At 39.8% G+C, this 15,960-nt stretch overlaps 1 protein-coding gene and 1 long non-coding RNA gene across 2 annotated transcripts in view; both read right to left on the reverse strand.

The window, feature by feature from the left end:
* Nucleotides 1-15,960, reverse strand: part of LOC309629016 (uncharacterized protein) — a gene marked incomplete at its 5' end in the record, with an annotated part of 76,593 nt that overhangs the window by 8,095 nt on the left and 52,538 nt on the right. The window lies entirely within an intron of this gene.
* LOC309628917 lies at nucleotides 1,672-13,515 on the reverse strand. The gene is made up of 2 exons (XR_014244781.1): nucleotides 8,501-13,515; nucleotides 1,672-8,184 (listed from the first exon to the last, which is right to left on the reverse strand). It is a non-coding gene; the product is annotated as an uncharacterized lncRNA (long non-coding RNA).

Raw genomic sequence — 15,960 nt, forward strand, 5'->3', positions numbered from 1 at the left:
AGGTGAAGCCCTGGCTTGAGCTCAGCTCTCCTCATCACAAGCTGGGTGCCCTTTCGCAAAATCCTTACAACTCAGTGTCACATTCTTTTCAGACAATAGACCTCCTTGTTTTCAACACAAAACCTTGAGATTTGCTCTGTAAATGCTTTTTAGATGAGCATGGATTTTCTCCTAATTTTGGATGGTGGAAAATACAGATGATTTCCACTAGGGGCTCCTAAAGTCCTACAACATGGAGAACACCTGCCTGAAGGTTAAGTCAATTCACAGAGAGAAGCAGATCAGGTGAAGAGAAATGCAGCAAGGGTATCACTTGAGCACATAGATCCAGTCATGCTGAGTCAGTCCAGCCCTGAGACTTTACATTTATGTACACTAATAATTTCTCATTTTTATCAAACCAGCTTGTGTATGGATTAATTGGGAACCAAAGGAGTCTTAAAAATAGCGTCAAACCCCACTTTTTTGACTCATGTATTTCAGTGGAATCTCTTATTCTTCTCCAAAGGGTAGAATCAGAGCTAGAGGATAAAAGAATCTTTAGTTTTATACAGGAAACTTAAAATGTTGATAGCTAGATAGAATGACATACCTAGAAGCAGCAAAAAGATTCATCAGATCACATATCCAGATGTCTGCGTTCAGGAAAATGTTATTTACATATAGTGATTGACAGAATAAGGTTTTCAAAAAGTTTGAGACGCTAAAAGAAAAAGTGGGTCAAACTTGAAACACAAAATATCAAAGAGATTTATCTTTTTAACAGAAGATTAGTGAGTCCCACCTAACAGATCTTTGCAGGTGAAAAATATAAGAGGTTTTTGATTATTGCAGAAATGTCCAAAATGACTAATGTGACTTAACTGAATAATAACATTATAATAATGCCTTTAAGAGGAATATTTTGACTTTTTCCTTGGTTTTCTTTATTCTATAACATAATTTTGCTAAATTCTGGTATAAAAATATGCATAACTTGAACACTTGTAAGAAGAGTATAATTGAAAGATTATATCCAGATAGTCAGCTAAAAACTGGAGTAATTCAGGTTAGAAAAGAGAAAATTCTGGGAAAAGATTAAAAAAAAAGATGTGATGTCAAAAGGCCTGAAGTTCTTGACCTGTCAATTGCTAGAGAAACTGTCTTGGATAAATTGCCTGGTATCTGTAAGTTTCAGTTTCCTCATCCATAAAATTGGATTGATGTAGTAGATAACTATGTGCCTGTCTTCCCAACAGCTTTTCTTGGAAAACATCCACTATTTACATGGGAACTATGATCAACCTTGTTTGTTTGCAACCTTGGAAATTTTCAGGGTGAGATATGAAGCTGGTCCCCATACACAAAAGGCAGGAAGAGGCTGAAGAAAGAGGCAGACCACTCCAGATTAGGAGGTGGTAGTTTTAAGGGAACTTAACAAGGCTGGTCTTGGGTGATGGCAAGAAGAGTAGATTTCTGTATAACTCTGCTCAATATTCTGTAACAACCTAATTGGGAAAGGAATTTGAAAAATAATTGATACATGTATATGTATAACTGGATCACTTTGTTGTACACCTGAAACTAACACAATACTGTTAATCAACCATACTCCAATATAAAATAAAAAGTCAAAAAAAATAAAAACACTGAATCAAAACTACAAAAAAAATTTTTTGTTTAATTAAAACCAAAAAGAAAAAAAGAAAAAAAAAGAAGAGTAGATTTCTTCACCCACCCACCAGAATCTTAAGAGTTTATACAGAGGCCTTAGCTAGGTTGTCACCTTTTCAGTCCAGATGGTCTCAACAACATCTTACTCTCTCGAGGCTATGTCTCTGAAACAGCTCCTAGTGTGGGAACTATGGACAGAACATCTTCTCAACCCAGCCCTTGATAGGAAGAGAAGTTCTTACGATGACTGAGAGGCTCTTCCTGGAGGAGCGCCATGTACACTACTAGGAGCACTGAATAGTGAGCTCACCAGGAAGCCTCCTATTGCCTCCAAGGGCCCTCACCTGGAAGCAATCTCAGCCTGCAGCATACCTGGGGCATGGGAAGCACCCAACCCGTCAGGGATGGTAGGGAAAGGTGGGGCAGCTGTGAGCTGTTGTTCAGGTTTTAAGGCTTTGCACAGGCTGACCAACTCAGCCTTGGGTGGATGGTCTGTCTTTTCAGGTGGGTCCGGCAGCAATGAAGTCAAACCACACCACACTGCTTCCCAGTTCCTGTTACCACACACTTTACGTTGACTGGGGTAGCCTTTTGGCTTTTTGAGCTCCCTCTCTGTCTTGGGTCTTTCCCACAGCCTGTACCCATTCCCAGGATTTGTCAGTTTCCCCCAGATCAGCAATGGATTTTCCAACATCATAAATATCTTGTCCCACAACTGGGCTCAGAATGGATATCAGCTTTCCATACCAGGTGCTGGGGGTGAATTGGAATATCTTGGCCTTCATTCCTGCAGCGAATGTGGCACACTCAGGGCCTTTAACGATGAGCAGAGATGGCCTGTTTCATTTCCAACTCCTAAGAATTTTTGGTACCTCCTCTATAGATTTCCAAGGCCCCAGGCACCCACAGAGATCCCCCTCACTGGGCCAAGCTTCCCTGCAGGATAGAATAGTCCAGTCTACAAGGGAGTGAGTACCTGGAACCTCCCGAGTGCCACGCGGGTGCTGCCGGAGGACAGGGAGTGTGGGGTGATATTGCTCATTCTCTCTGCCTCCTGCCTGGTCAGAGAAATGCCATCACCCCCTGTATCCCATAGCTGCACTAACCATGCCTGGATACTTTCCCTGGCCTTTGGCTGGAACTTGGAAGTTATATTAGTAAGCTCAGCGGGAGCATCTTCTCTCATCAGGAGCATTTCCTGAATTGGGGGCTGCCCTGCTGGCTGGGGTTGCTGTCACAGTGCTTTGGATTATCCTTTGTGCTAGAGATCAGATGTCGCAGGTGCTCTGTCCATTTCACTGTCGATCACATCCTCCTCTTCACTCTCCTCACTTTCCCAGGGATTCCACCTCTTACTGTCCTAACCAGGCTTTGTCACAAACATCTGGACCTTACTCCTCAGCAGTCTGCACCCTCCCAGCTTTGCAAAACACACACTAAGGTGTCCAACTTGTTATCCTGCTCTCCTACCTTGTCCGCCAGCCCCAATGCGAGCAGAGCAGTGGACACCCGCATGTCCTGCTCTAACCTCAGCTCTTCTGCCAACTCTCTAACTGGACCTCAGTCTCTAGTTGGACATTGGTGGCCACAGTAGAGGCCAGTCCACTGTGGGGGCCATTTGTTTCCCTTCTTTGCCACAGCATGCTCTGTGCAGCTCCTCAGACAAGGGTGTTAGACCAGCTGGCGTTTTGAGGACATCCGCAGACTCACAGAGTGGTCCACAAACATCTAACATATAGGCCATCCCTCCCACATAGAGGTCAATGGCCAACTCATGATTTCCCTGGAGGATGCCTCTTTCCTGTCAAAAGCTAATAAAAAAACAGCAGTAAAACCAATGAATTGCTTAAGTAGTAATTAGTAAAAGTTTGTTATTCACACACCAAAAAACAACTATTTACAAACTGGGAGCACTCAAACTAGAACATGGAAGGAAGCTCAGAGGTGTATTGTCATAACGCAGCTTATATAGTGTGAAAGCAGTAAGTGATTATTCTTTACAAAGATTGGTTATAATACTAGAATTTTCTTAAATAAATGGGAATTGGTTAGTGGTTACCACATATCAACTTTGAGGAACGCTTTAAGTTCTGCTTATAATTTTCAGAGGCACAAGCAAGAAGTGACCCAGGACAGGTTAACCTTGCTTGTCTGGCAAAATAAACTAGATTAAAGCTTTGCTTGTATGACTAACTGGTTTTGTCTGCTCAGGGAATTTTCAATTCTGGTGTCCATCTGCACTTGATTTTAATATTCCCAAGACCCATTTATTTGGTCTCTCAGTTGGCTCCCCAATCATCGGTTCTCGACCTCTGGAATTTCCCTAGTGAAATCTGAAACTGGCCTCCATACACAGAGGGCAAGGAGAGACTGAAGAAAGAGGCAGAGGACTTCAGATTGGTAGAGGGCAGTTTTTTTGTTTTTGTCTTTTTGGTTTTTTTTTTTTGTTTTTGCTTTTTCTGCATCTATTGAGATGATCATATGGTTTTTATTCTTCAGTTTGTTAACATGGTGCATCACACTGATTGATTTGCGTATACTGAAGAATCCTTGCATCTCTGGGATAAATCCCACTTGATCATGGTGTATGATCCTTTTAATGTGTTCTTCGATTCTGTTTCCCAGTATTTTGCTGAGGATTTTTGCATCTATATTCATCAGTGATATTGGTCTGTAATTTTTTTTTTTGTAGTATCTTTGTCTGGTTTTGGTATAAGGGTGATGGTGGCCTCATAGAATGCGTTTGGCAGTGTTCCTTCCTCCGGAATTTTTTGGAAGAGTTTGAGAAGGATGGGTGTGAGCTCTTCTCTAAATGTTTGATAGAATTCACCTGTGAAGCCATCTGGTCGTGGACTTTTGTTTGTTGGAAGATTTTTAATCACAGTTTCAATTTCAGTACTTGTGATTGGTCTGTTCATATTTTCTGTTTCATTCTGGTTCAGTCTTGGAAGGTTATACCTTTCTAAGAATTTGCCCATTTCTTCCAGGTTGTCCATTTTATTGGCATAGAGTTGCTTGTAGTAGTCTCTTAGGATGCTTTGTATTTCTTTGGTGTCTGTTGTAACTTCTCCTTTTTCATTTCTAATTTTATTGATTTGAGTCCTCTCTTTTTCTTGATGAGTCTGGCTGATGGTTTATCAATTTCGTTTATCTTCTCAAAAAACCAGCTTTTAGTGTTATTGATCTTTGCTATTGTTTTCTTTGTCTCTATTTCATTTATTTCTGCTCTGATCTTTATGATTTCTTTCCTTCTGCTAACTTTGGGTTTTGTTTGTTCTTCTTTCTCCAGTTCCTTTAGGTGAAAGGTTAGATTGTTTGAAATTTTTCTTGTTTCTTGAGGTAGGCTTGTATAGCTATAAACTTCCCTCTTAGAAGTGCTTTTGCTGCATCCCATAGGTTTTGGATCGTCTTGTGTTCATTGTCATTTGTCTCTAGGTATTGTTTGATTTCCTCTTTGATTTCTTCAGTGATCTCTTGGTTATTTAGTAACATATTGTGTAGCCTGCATGTGTGTGTGCTTTCTACGTTTTTTTCCCTGTAATTCATTTCTAATCTCATAGCGTTGTAGTCAAAAAAGATGCTTGATATGATTTCAATTTTCTTAAATTTACTGAGGCTTGATTTGTAACCCAAGATGTGATCTATCCTGGAGAATGTTCCGTGCGCACTTGAGAAGAAAGTGTAATCTGCTGTTTTTGGATGGAATGTCCTATAAATATCAATTAAATCTATCTGGTCTATTGTGTCATTTAAAGCTTCTATTTCCTCATTTATTTTCATTTTGGATGATCTGTCCATTGGTGTAAGTGAGGTGTTAAAGTCCCCCACTATGATTGTGTTACTGTCAATTTCCTCTTTTATAGCTGTTAGCATTTGCCTTATGTATTGAGGTGCTCCTATGTTGGGTGCATATATATTTATAATTGTTATATCTTCTTCTTGGATTGATCCCTTGATCATTATGTAGTGTCCTTCCTTGTCTCTTGTAACATTCTTTGTTTTAAAGTCTATTTTATCTGATATGAGTATTGCTACTCCAGCTTTCTTTTGATTTCCATTTGCATGGAACATCTTTTTCCATCCCCTCACTTTCAGTCTGTATGTGTCCCTAGGTCTGAAGTGGGTCTCTTGTAGACAGCATATATATGGGTCTTGTTTTTGTATCCATTCAGCAAGCCTGTGTCTTTTGGTTGGAGCATTTAATCCATTCTCATTTAAGGTAATTATTGATATGTATGTTCCTATGACCATTTTCTTAATTGCTTTGGGTTTGTTTTTGTAGGCCCTTTTCTTCTCTGTGTTTCCCACTTAGAGAAGTTCCTTTAACATTTGTTGTAGAGCTGGTTTGGTGGTGCTGAATTCTCTTAGCTTTTGCTTGTCTGTAAAGTTTTTGATTTCTCCATTGAATCTGAATGAGATCCTTGCCGGGTAGAGTAATCTTGGTTGTAGGTTCTTCCCTTTCATCACTTTAAGTGTATCATGCCATTCGCTTCTGGCTTGTAGAGTTTCTGCTGAGAAATCAGCTGTTAACCTTACGGGAGTTCCCTTGTATGTTATTTGTCATTTTTCCCTTGCTGCTTTCAATAATTTTTCTTTGTCTTTAATTTTTGCTAATTTGATTACTATGTGTCTCAGCATGTTTCTCCTTGGGTTTATCCTGTATGGGACTCTCTGCACTTCCTGGACTTGGGTGGCTATTTCCTTTCCCATGTTAGGAAAGTTTTCACCTATAATCTCTTCAAATATGTTCCCTGGTCCTTTCTCTCTCTCTTCTTCTTCTGGGGCCCCTATAATGCGAATGTTGTTGTGTTTAATGTTGTCCCAGAGGTCTCTTAGGCTGTCTTCATTTCTTTTCATTCTTTTTTCTTTAGTCTGTTCCACAGCAGTGAATTCCACCATTCTGTCTTCCAGGTCACTTATCCGTTCTTCTGCCTCAGTTATTCTGCTATTGATTCCTTCTAGTGTAGTTTTCATTTCAGTTATTGTATAGATCATCTCTGTTTGTTTGTTCTTTAATTCTTCTAGGTCTTTGTTAAACATTTCTTGCATCTTCTCTATCTTTGCCTCCATTCTTTTTCCAAGGTCCTGGATCATCTTCACTATCATTATTCTGAATTCTTTTTCTGGAAGGTTGCCTATCTCCACTTCATTTAGTTGTTTTTCTGGGGTTTTATCTTGTTCCTTCATCTGGTACATAGCCCTCTGCCTTTTCATCTTGTCTATCTTTCTGTGAATGTGTTTTTTTTTTTTCCACAGGCTGCAGGATTGTAGTTCTTGTTGCTTCTGCTGTCTGCCCTCTGGTGGATGAGGCTATCTAAGAGGCTTGTGCAAGTTTCATGATGGGAGGGACTGGTGGTGGGTAGAGCTGACTCGGTAGAGGGCAGTTTTAATAAGCAAGGAAACTTACTTACGAGGCTTGTCTTGAGCAGTGGCAAGAAGACTAGATTTCTGCATCCACCTGCCAGAATCTTAAGAGTTTATATAGAGGCCTTAGCTAGGTTTAGATATTATTTGGTTCAGATGGTCACAACATCTTACTCTCTCAAGGCTGTGTCCTTGAAAGAGCTCTTAGTGTGGGAATGATGGACTGATGGACAGGATGTACATTCCAAGGACAAGAGAGCAGGTAAGGAGCCTCCCATTCCCAGGGTCCAGCTCAAGCATCAGCCAGCAGTCACATCCTCTTGATTGCCTCCTCCAACAAACCTCTAACTGTATTTGGTTGTAGCAGGTTCAGAAACCTCATCCCAATTAGTCCACAAGGCCCTTCATGGGACCTGAGAGCCAGAGAGAGGTCAGACGGTCTTCAATAGCCAAAGGTGGGAGATGACAGTTAAGGAGCTGCTACTGATGATAGTTACTGCCAAGGAAAGGCAGACTGCAGTAGGAAAGAAGCTGATAAGCAGAGAGACTGACAGTTAAGAAATAGAGAGTCATGTTGTTTTGCTCACTGAGTCATTCTAAGTTCAGCTCTGCAATACTATTTGCTTTGTTGTTCAACTTTTCCTTGCAATCACTTGCCAGTACATTTCTCTTTTTTTTTTTACATCATCTTTGAAATTGGTATCTATCACTTGCTGCCAAGGAAATTCCTAATCTGATTAACTTTTCTAATTTTATATATTTTTTTAAATAAAGAAATAATATACTGGACATAACAGGACTTGGAAAACTTTAAAGCACTACCCAAATATAAGACAGTGTTACCTTGTTTATTATCTACAAGCAACCTCAAATGTTTGCGGGACTGTCATGAAAAAGAAGGATTTCTTGTTATAAGTAGTTTCAAATGGCAATACCAGGGAAAATAAGATTTGGCGAAATTTAAAAGGAGGAAGATTTCAGCTCAATATAAGAAAGAGGGTTTTAAAAACTGGAGTCTTCTAGTTTTCTTGCGTTCAACCCTAAAATTCTGTGACACTAAATATCTCCATGATTCTATTCCAAAGGCTATACCCATTCTAGTCAATGGCAACATTCCCTCAGCCCTATATTACTTTGGATAAAAAGCTATCTTTTCGGGCTTCCCTGCTGGCGCAGTGGTTGAGAATCCGCCTGCCAATGCAGGGGACACGGGTTCAAGCCCTGGTCTGGGAAGATCCCACATGCCGCGGAGTGACTGGGCCCGTGAGCCACAACTACTGAGCCTGCGTGTCTGGAGCCTGTGCTCCGCAACAAGAGAGGCCGCGATAGTGAGAGGCCCGCACACCACGATGAAGAGTGACCCCCACTCGCCACAACTAGAGAAAGCCCTCGCACAGAAGCGAAGACCCAACACAGCCAAAAATAAATAAATTAATTAATTTTAAAAAAAATTAAAAAAAAGCTATCTTTTCAAGTTTTCTACCACTTTTGTTTAATACACACATGCATACACACATACACATATATAAATACAAATTTTACATATATTTTAATTTTCTCTATATATGTGTATATAGTTTCTAAACCAGTAACTCTCAAAAAACTGAAGTCACTGATTGTTATTTTCTCTCCAGCAACTACTCCCATTTCTTTTAGCAAGAATAAATAGTTAAGATTTAAGGGAACCATTCGTCCCCATTCTTTGTCCATGTTTTTCATTGAAGCTGAATGTTGGGTTGGGATTGTTCAGGACTAGAGGATATGACCTCAATTAAGCCCATCAGTGTATTGAATTTCCTGCCCATAAAAATTGCTTAAAGGACAGGCACATAAACTAAGCTGGCTTAATTAGTGTGAAATCAGAAAGTTGCTCTGGACCAATTAAATGGCCCATCAGGAACTTTGCTGGAAATTCTGAGACAAAGATCGTTTCTTCAGTTGTAGGCATTTGACTCTGGAATCTGCCAGCAACCTTCATGTGTTTATGGGGGAAACAATCACAGAATAGGTTCTAATACATTAGAAACAGAGTGGAGAAATAAAACTGTGTCCTTGATGACCAGGTTGAGTCACTGGATTAAATCTAATATTAAACCTTTTAAAAAGATGAACTTTTATTTCCTTTTAGTGTTTGAGACAGTTTGAGCTCAACTGTCTTTAACTTGTAACTGAATGCATTTTAGAAATTTTTTTTTTAATTTTTTTTTTTTTTTTTAATGGCTGTGTTGGGTCTTCATTTCTGTGCGAGGGCTTTCTCCAGTTGTGGCAAGTGGGGGCCACTCTTCATCGCAGATGCGCGGGCCTCTCACTATCACAGCCTCTCTTGTTGCGGAGCACAGGCTCCAGACACGCAGGCTCAGTAATTGTGGCTCACGGGCCCGGCTGCTCCGCGGCATGTGGGATCTTCCCAAACCAGGGCTCGAACCCGTGTCCCCTGCATTGGCAGGCGGACTCCCAACCACTGCGCCACCAGGGAAGCCCCCTGAATGCATTTTAAATAATGCAAGTGAGGGGAGTGATGAATGAAGGGTACCAGAATAGGCCACACCAAATTATGCCTCTCTGGCATATGGATTGTTTCGAGGTAATGGCCATTGAGAACCAGCAGATGCTGGTAAAGGACTCTTAACAACTCTTATCAATAGGGAAAACTTAAATCTGTATAATAAACCTTACTAAACAACCCTTGTTTACCATACTTTTCTGGGTCACCTTCTTATAATTTGTTCCCCCCTCTCAGAAGCCCCAAACCCTAAGATGGTATATGGGTCCAAGTTCCAACCAGCCCTTTGGGTTACTCATCATTGGTTGCTCCCATGGGTGTGCAGGATACACATGTTAATAAACTTCTGTTTGTTTTCCTCTTGTTAATCTGTCTTTTTACAGTCTAATTTACAGGGCCCTGCCAGAGATGGGTAAAGGAAAAATATTTTTTCCTCCCCTAAATGGACAACACTGTTCCCACTATGTTTGTTCAAACCCCATATACCTGCACAATCTGACATTATACCCTAGTGACAACAGTCACAAAATCCACCAAGGTAAGGACTGAGATGGCAAAATTGTAAAAATAAAAATTAAAAAGGTTTGAATTATTAAAAAACACAATTCAACTGAGTAAATTTGAAGATCTCATTGGCCTTATTAGGCAATTCATGAATTGGGCAGCATCCCTTCTAGCAACTGAAAGGGCACTCTGAGGTGTTCTACAAATGGAAGAATTTTATAGGAAGAAGGGTGGGGCCAGGGAGTTATTAGCAAAAAAAAAAGGATTTTTTTTTTTTAAGCTGGGATATCTTTTGGCGGGGAGGGGGAGGGAACAGCAAGGGTTTTATCACTGAAATTGCCTCTTCTTCCTATGGGGGATGGAGTGGTCCCACACGGCAGATTATCTCATTGGTGCTGACCAGAAAATTCCAGACTGGTTGATTAAAATTACATATTTGGTGAAGGTAGAAACTGCTGTTAGGTTAGGTTTTAAATCTAGGTTTGGTACCTTGGGTTTCAGCACAAGCGACGCCATTTTGGGCCTGTGGTTTTTCTCTTTAACAGCATAAGATATTTACTCACATGCCATGGACTATGAATTGCCTACTAAATGTGACTGAGAATAATTCTGAAAAGTCTGGAGCTGTAGGTGAAATTATGTCATGCATAAAGTGTGTCTTCAGGACTACATTCCTCCCCTCTCACTATGAACCTACACCCTCTCCTCCAAAGAAACATGTACAGAATATTTATCTTTGCTCTCCAGTAACTACACACATATATGGAATACTTCCTGGATTCCAACATCTTTTTTTTTTTCTCTGCAAGAACTACATTTGGAAGGGTATTGGAGTAGGAAGGACTTCATATTTTTCAACTCCCAGAGTTATTTGTGTTCCAAGAGAGCATGCCTGTGTGAGTCAACAGGAGTTGAACTCTTGTAACAAATGTTTCTAAGAAGCATTATAACAGAATATAACAGAAACTCCTATAGTAAATATGAACCCCATAGCCCACAACTGTGGTGCTAAAAAAAAACCAAAAACATAAAACAATTTTTTTAATTACTTAATTTAATGTCTATCTCAAGTCCTCATTCTGCCTCATGACAGAAAACAGCCTATCTGAGCTTACTCTCTGCCTTCTAATTCTTGCTCCCTTCCAGGGGGAGACGGGAGGAGGGCAGTAGATGCTGAGTCTAATTTGGAAATATTATCAAGAATAAAAAACCTGTATCAAAATATTTTCTGCTACACTGCTTTATTAGTAAAGTTCTAAGAATTGAGAATTCTAAATTAATCTGATTGTTGTATCTAATGGAATTTGATCTTAACCCAATCTTCTACCTAAAGCCCCACTTTACCAAAATAATATTGGTTTTTGAATAGAATTGGAAAGATAATCCTTAAGACAGCAGAATAAGTGGCTAATGGTGAAATCTCTAACATCACTGATTAGAAGCCAGGAGACAGACTATTCACCCTATGCTAAAGAGATAATTCAGAAGAGGGGAGAGAAATGAATGGTTTTCAAAGAAAATTTCTGAGAACCAGAATTTGCATACAGTTTCCAGAAAACAGGTCTGATGAAGCAAGAATAGAAGATAATGAGCTAGGACATTTCCTCCTCTCCTGCAAGTCTGCAACCTCATCAAGATCAAACATAACCTGGCCTGGCTAGAAGTCAATTGGTAAAATAAATTATCAAAAATATAATTAAGTAAGCAGAGAGGCCTGGGCAAGCTTCTTGGACTTTTTTTATATCAAAGCTATAAAAATGAAGCTTCCTGGGGTCATTCCATCAAAATCACTAACAAAGCCTACATCTGGCTTGACTCTGACCAGAGATCTCGCCTCAGAATCAATTAGGGCAATTACAAACTAGTGGAGCACAAGGGCTCATCTGTGGTTAATTGAGTAAAACGTACTTAATCAACTTTCTGAGTAATAAGTACATAGAAAATCAGAATCCCTCGGGTCCACTGGTGCTTGCTCTAAGTCCTGCTACTTAAAATCTGGCTCTTTTATGGATATGAAGGGAAAATGTTTGAAGAAGGAGAAAAAATGGTTCAGGATGGTTTATCTGGCATAAGAGGGTATTTATCACCCTTCCTATCACCAATAAACAATTTCCAGTATATCTGAAGACTATCTTTGTGCCCTAAAGAGAGCACAAACATGTAAAAACAAAAAGAATCAATCAAAAGCAGCTAAACCTCAAGATTTGGAATCAAGATGGTGGAGTAGAAGTACATGCTCTCTCCCTCTTGTGAGAACACCAGAATCACAACCAACTGCTGAACAATCATCAACAGGAAGACACTGGAACTCACCAAAAAAGATACCCCACATCTAAAGACAAAGGAGAAGCCACAATGAGATGGTAGAAGGGGCACAATCACAATAAAAACAAATCCCATAACTGCGGAGTGGGTGACTCACAAACTGGAGAACACTTATACCACAGAAGTCCACCCACTGGAGTGAAGGTTCTGAGCCCCACGTCAGGCTTCCGAAACTGGGGGCCCGGCAACGGGAGGAGGAATTCCTAGAGAATCAGATTTTGAAGGCTAGTGGGATTTGATTGCAGGACTTCGACAGGACAGAGGGAAACAGAGACTCCACTCTTGGAGGGCACACACAAAGCAGCATGTGCATCAGGATGCAGGGGAAGGAGCAGTCACCCCAGGAGAGACTGAACCACACCTATCTGCTAGTGTTGGAGGGTCTCCTACAGAGGCGGTGGGTGGCTGTGGCTCACTGTGAGGACAAGGACACTGGCAGCAGAAGTTCTGGGAAGTACTCCTTGGTGTGAGCCTTCCCAGAGTTTGCCATTAGCCCCACCAGAGAGCCCGGATTGGCTCCAGTGTTGGGTTGCCTCAGGCCAAACAACAAACAGGGAGGGAACTCAGCCTCACCCATCAGCAGTCAAGCAGATTAAAGTTTTACTGAGCTCTGCCCACCAGAGCAACAGCCAGTTCTATGCACCACCAGTCCCTCCCATCAGGAAGCTTGCAAAAGCCTCTTAAATAGCCTCATCCACCAGATGGCAGACAGCAGAAGCAAGAAGAACTACAATCCTGCAGCCTGTGGAACAAAAACCACATTCACAGAAATATAGACAAGATGAAAAGGCAGAGGGCTATGTAGCAGATGAAGGAACAAGAAAAAACCCCAGAAAAACAACTAAATGAAGTGGAGATAGGCAACCTTCCAGAAAAAGAATTCAGAATAATGATAGTGAAGATGATCCAGGACCTTGGAAAAAGAATGGAGGCAAAGATTGAGAAGATGCAAGAAATGTTTAACAAAGACCTAGAAGAATTAAAGAACAAACAAGCAGAGATGATCTATACAATAACTGAAATGAAAACTACACTAGAAGGAATCAATAGCAGAATAACTGAGGCAGAAGAACGGATAAGTGACCTGGAAGACAGAATGGTGGAATTCACTGCTGTGGAACAGACTAAAGAAAAAAGAATGAAAAGAAATGAAGATAGCCTAAAAGACCTCTGGGACAACATTAAACACAACAACATTCGCATTATAGGGGCCCCAGAAGAAGAAGAGAGAGAGAAAGGACCAGGGAACATATTTGAAGAGATTATAGGTGAAAACTTTCCTAACATGGGAAAGGAAATAGCCACCCAAGTCCAGGAAGTGCAGAGAGTCCCATACAGGATAAACCCAAGGAGAAACATGCTGAGACACATAGTAATCAAATTAGCAAAAATTAAAGACAAAGAAAAATTATTGAAAGCAGCAAGGGAAAAATGACAAATAACATACAAGGGAACTCCCGTAAGGTTAACAGCTGATTTCTCAGCAGAAACTCTACAAGCCAGAAGCGAATGGCATGATACACTTAAAGCGATGAAAGGGAAGAACCTACAACCAAGATTACTCTACCCGGCAAGGATCTCATTCAGATTCAATGGAGAAATCAAAAGCTTTACAGACAAGCAAAAGCTAAGAGAATTCAGCACCACCAAACCAGCTCTACAACAAATGTTAAAGGAACTTCTCTAAGTGGGAAACACAGAGAAGAAAAGGGCCTACAAAAACAAACCCAAAACAATTAAGAAAATGGTCATTGGAACATACATATCGATAATTACCTTAAACGTGAATGGATTAAATGCCCCAACCAAAAGACACAGGCTTGCTGAATGGATACAAAAACAAGACCTATATATACACTGTCTACAAGAGACCCACTTCAGACCTAGGGACACAAACAGACTGAAAGTGACGGGATGGAAAAAGATGTTCCATGCAAATGGAAATCAAAAGAAAGCTGGAGTAGCAATACTCATATCAGATAAAATAGACTTTAAAATAAAGAATGTTACAAGAGACAAGGAAGGACACTACATAATGATCAAGGGATCAATCCAAGATATAACAATTATAAATATATATGCACCCAACATAGGAGCACCTCAATACATAAGGCAAATGCTAACAGCTATAAAAGAGGAAATCGAAAGCAACACAATAATAGTGGGGAATTTTAACACCTCACTTACACCAATGGACAGATCATACAAAATGAAAATAAATAAGGAAACAGAAGCTTTAAATGACACAATAGACCAGATAGATTTAATTGATATTTATAGGACATTCCATCCAAAAGCAGCAGATTACAGTTTCTTCTGAAGTGTGCACAGAACATTATCCAGGATAGATCTCATCCTGGGTCACAAATCAAGCCTCAGTAAATTTTAAAAAATTGAAATCATATCAAGCATCTTTTCTGACCACAATGTTATGAGATTAGAAATCAATTACAGGGAAAAAAATGTAAAAAAACACAAACACATGGAGGCTAAAGAATAGGTTACTAAATAACCAAGAGATCACTAAAGAAATCAAAAAGGAAATCAAACAATACCTAGAGACAAATGACAATGAAAACAAGATGATCCAAAACCTATGGGATGCAGCAAAAGCACTTCTAAGAGGGAAGTTTATAGCTATACAAGCCTACCTCAAGAAACAAGAAAAATCTCAAATAAACAATCTAACCTTACACCTAAAGGAACTAGAGAAAGAAGAACAAACAAAACCCAAAGTTAGCAGAAGGAAAGAAATCATAAAGATCAGAGCAGAAATAAATGAAATAGAAACGAAGAAAACAATAGCAAAGAACAATAAAACTAAAAGCTGGTTCTTTGAGAAGATAAACAAAATTGATAAACCATTAGCCAGACTCATCAAGAAAAAGAGGGAGAGGGCTCAAATCAATAAAATTAAAAACGAAATAGGAGAAGTTACAACAGACACCGCAGAAATACAAAGCATCTTAAGAGATGACTACAAGTAACTCTATGCCAATAAAATGGGCAACCTGGAAGAAATGCACAAATTCTTAGAAAGGTATAACCTTCCAAGACTGAACCAGGAAGAAATAGAAAATATGAACAGACCAATCACAAGTAATGAAATTGAAACTGTGATTAAAAACCTTCCAACAAAGAAAAGTCTAGGAACAGATGGCTTCACATGTGAATTCTATCAAACATTTAGAGAAGAGCTCACACCCATCCTTCTTAAACTCTTCCAAAAAATTGCAGAGGAAGGAACACTCCCAAACTCATTCTATGAGGTCACCATCACCCTGATACCAAAGCCAGACCACGGTACTACAAAAAAAGAAATTTACAGACCAATACCACTGATGAATATAGATGCAAAACTCCTCAACAAAATACTAACAAACAGAGTCCAACAACACGTTAAAAAGATCATACACCATGATCAAGTGGGATTTACCCCAGGGATGCTAGGTTTCTTCAATATACGCAAATCAATCAATGTGATACACCATATTAACAAATTGAAGAATAAAAACCATATGACCATCTCAATAGATACAGAAAAAGCTTTTGACAAAATTCAACACCCAATTAAGATAAAAACTCTCCAGAAAGTGGGCATAGAGGGAACC

The sequence above is a fragment of the Balaenoptera borealis genome, assembly GCF_965194805.1.
Source record: "Balaenoptera borealis genome assembly, chromosome: 5".
Taxonomy (NCBI): domain Eukaryota; kingdom Metazoa; phylum Chordata; class Mammalia; order Artiodactyla; family Balaenopteridae; genus Balaenoptera; species Balaenoptera borealis.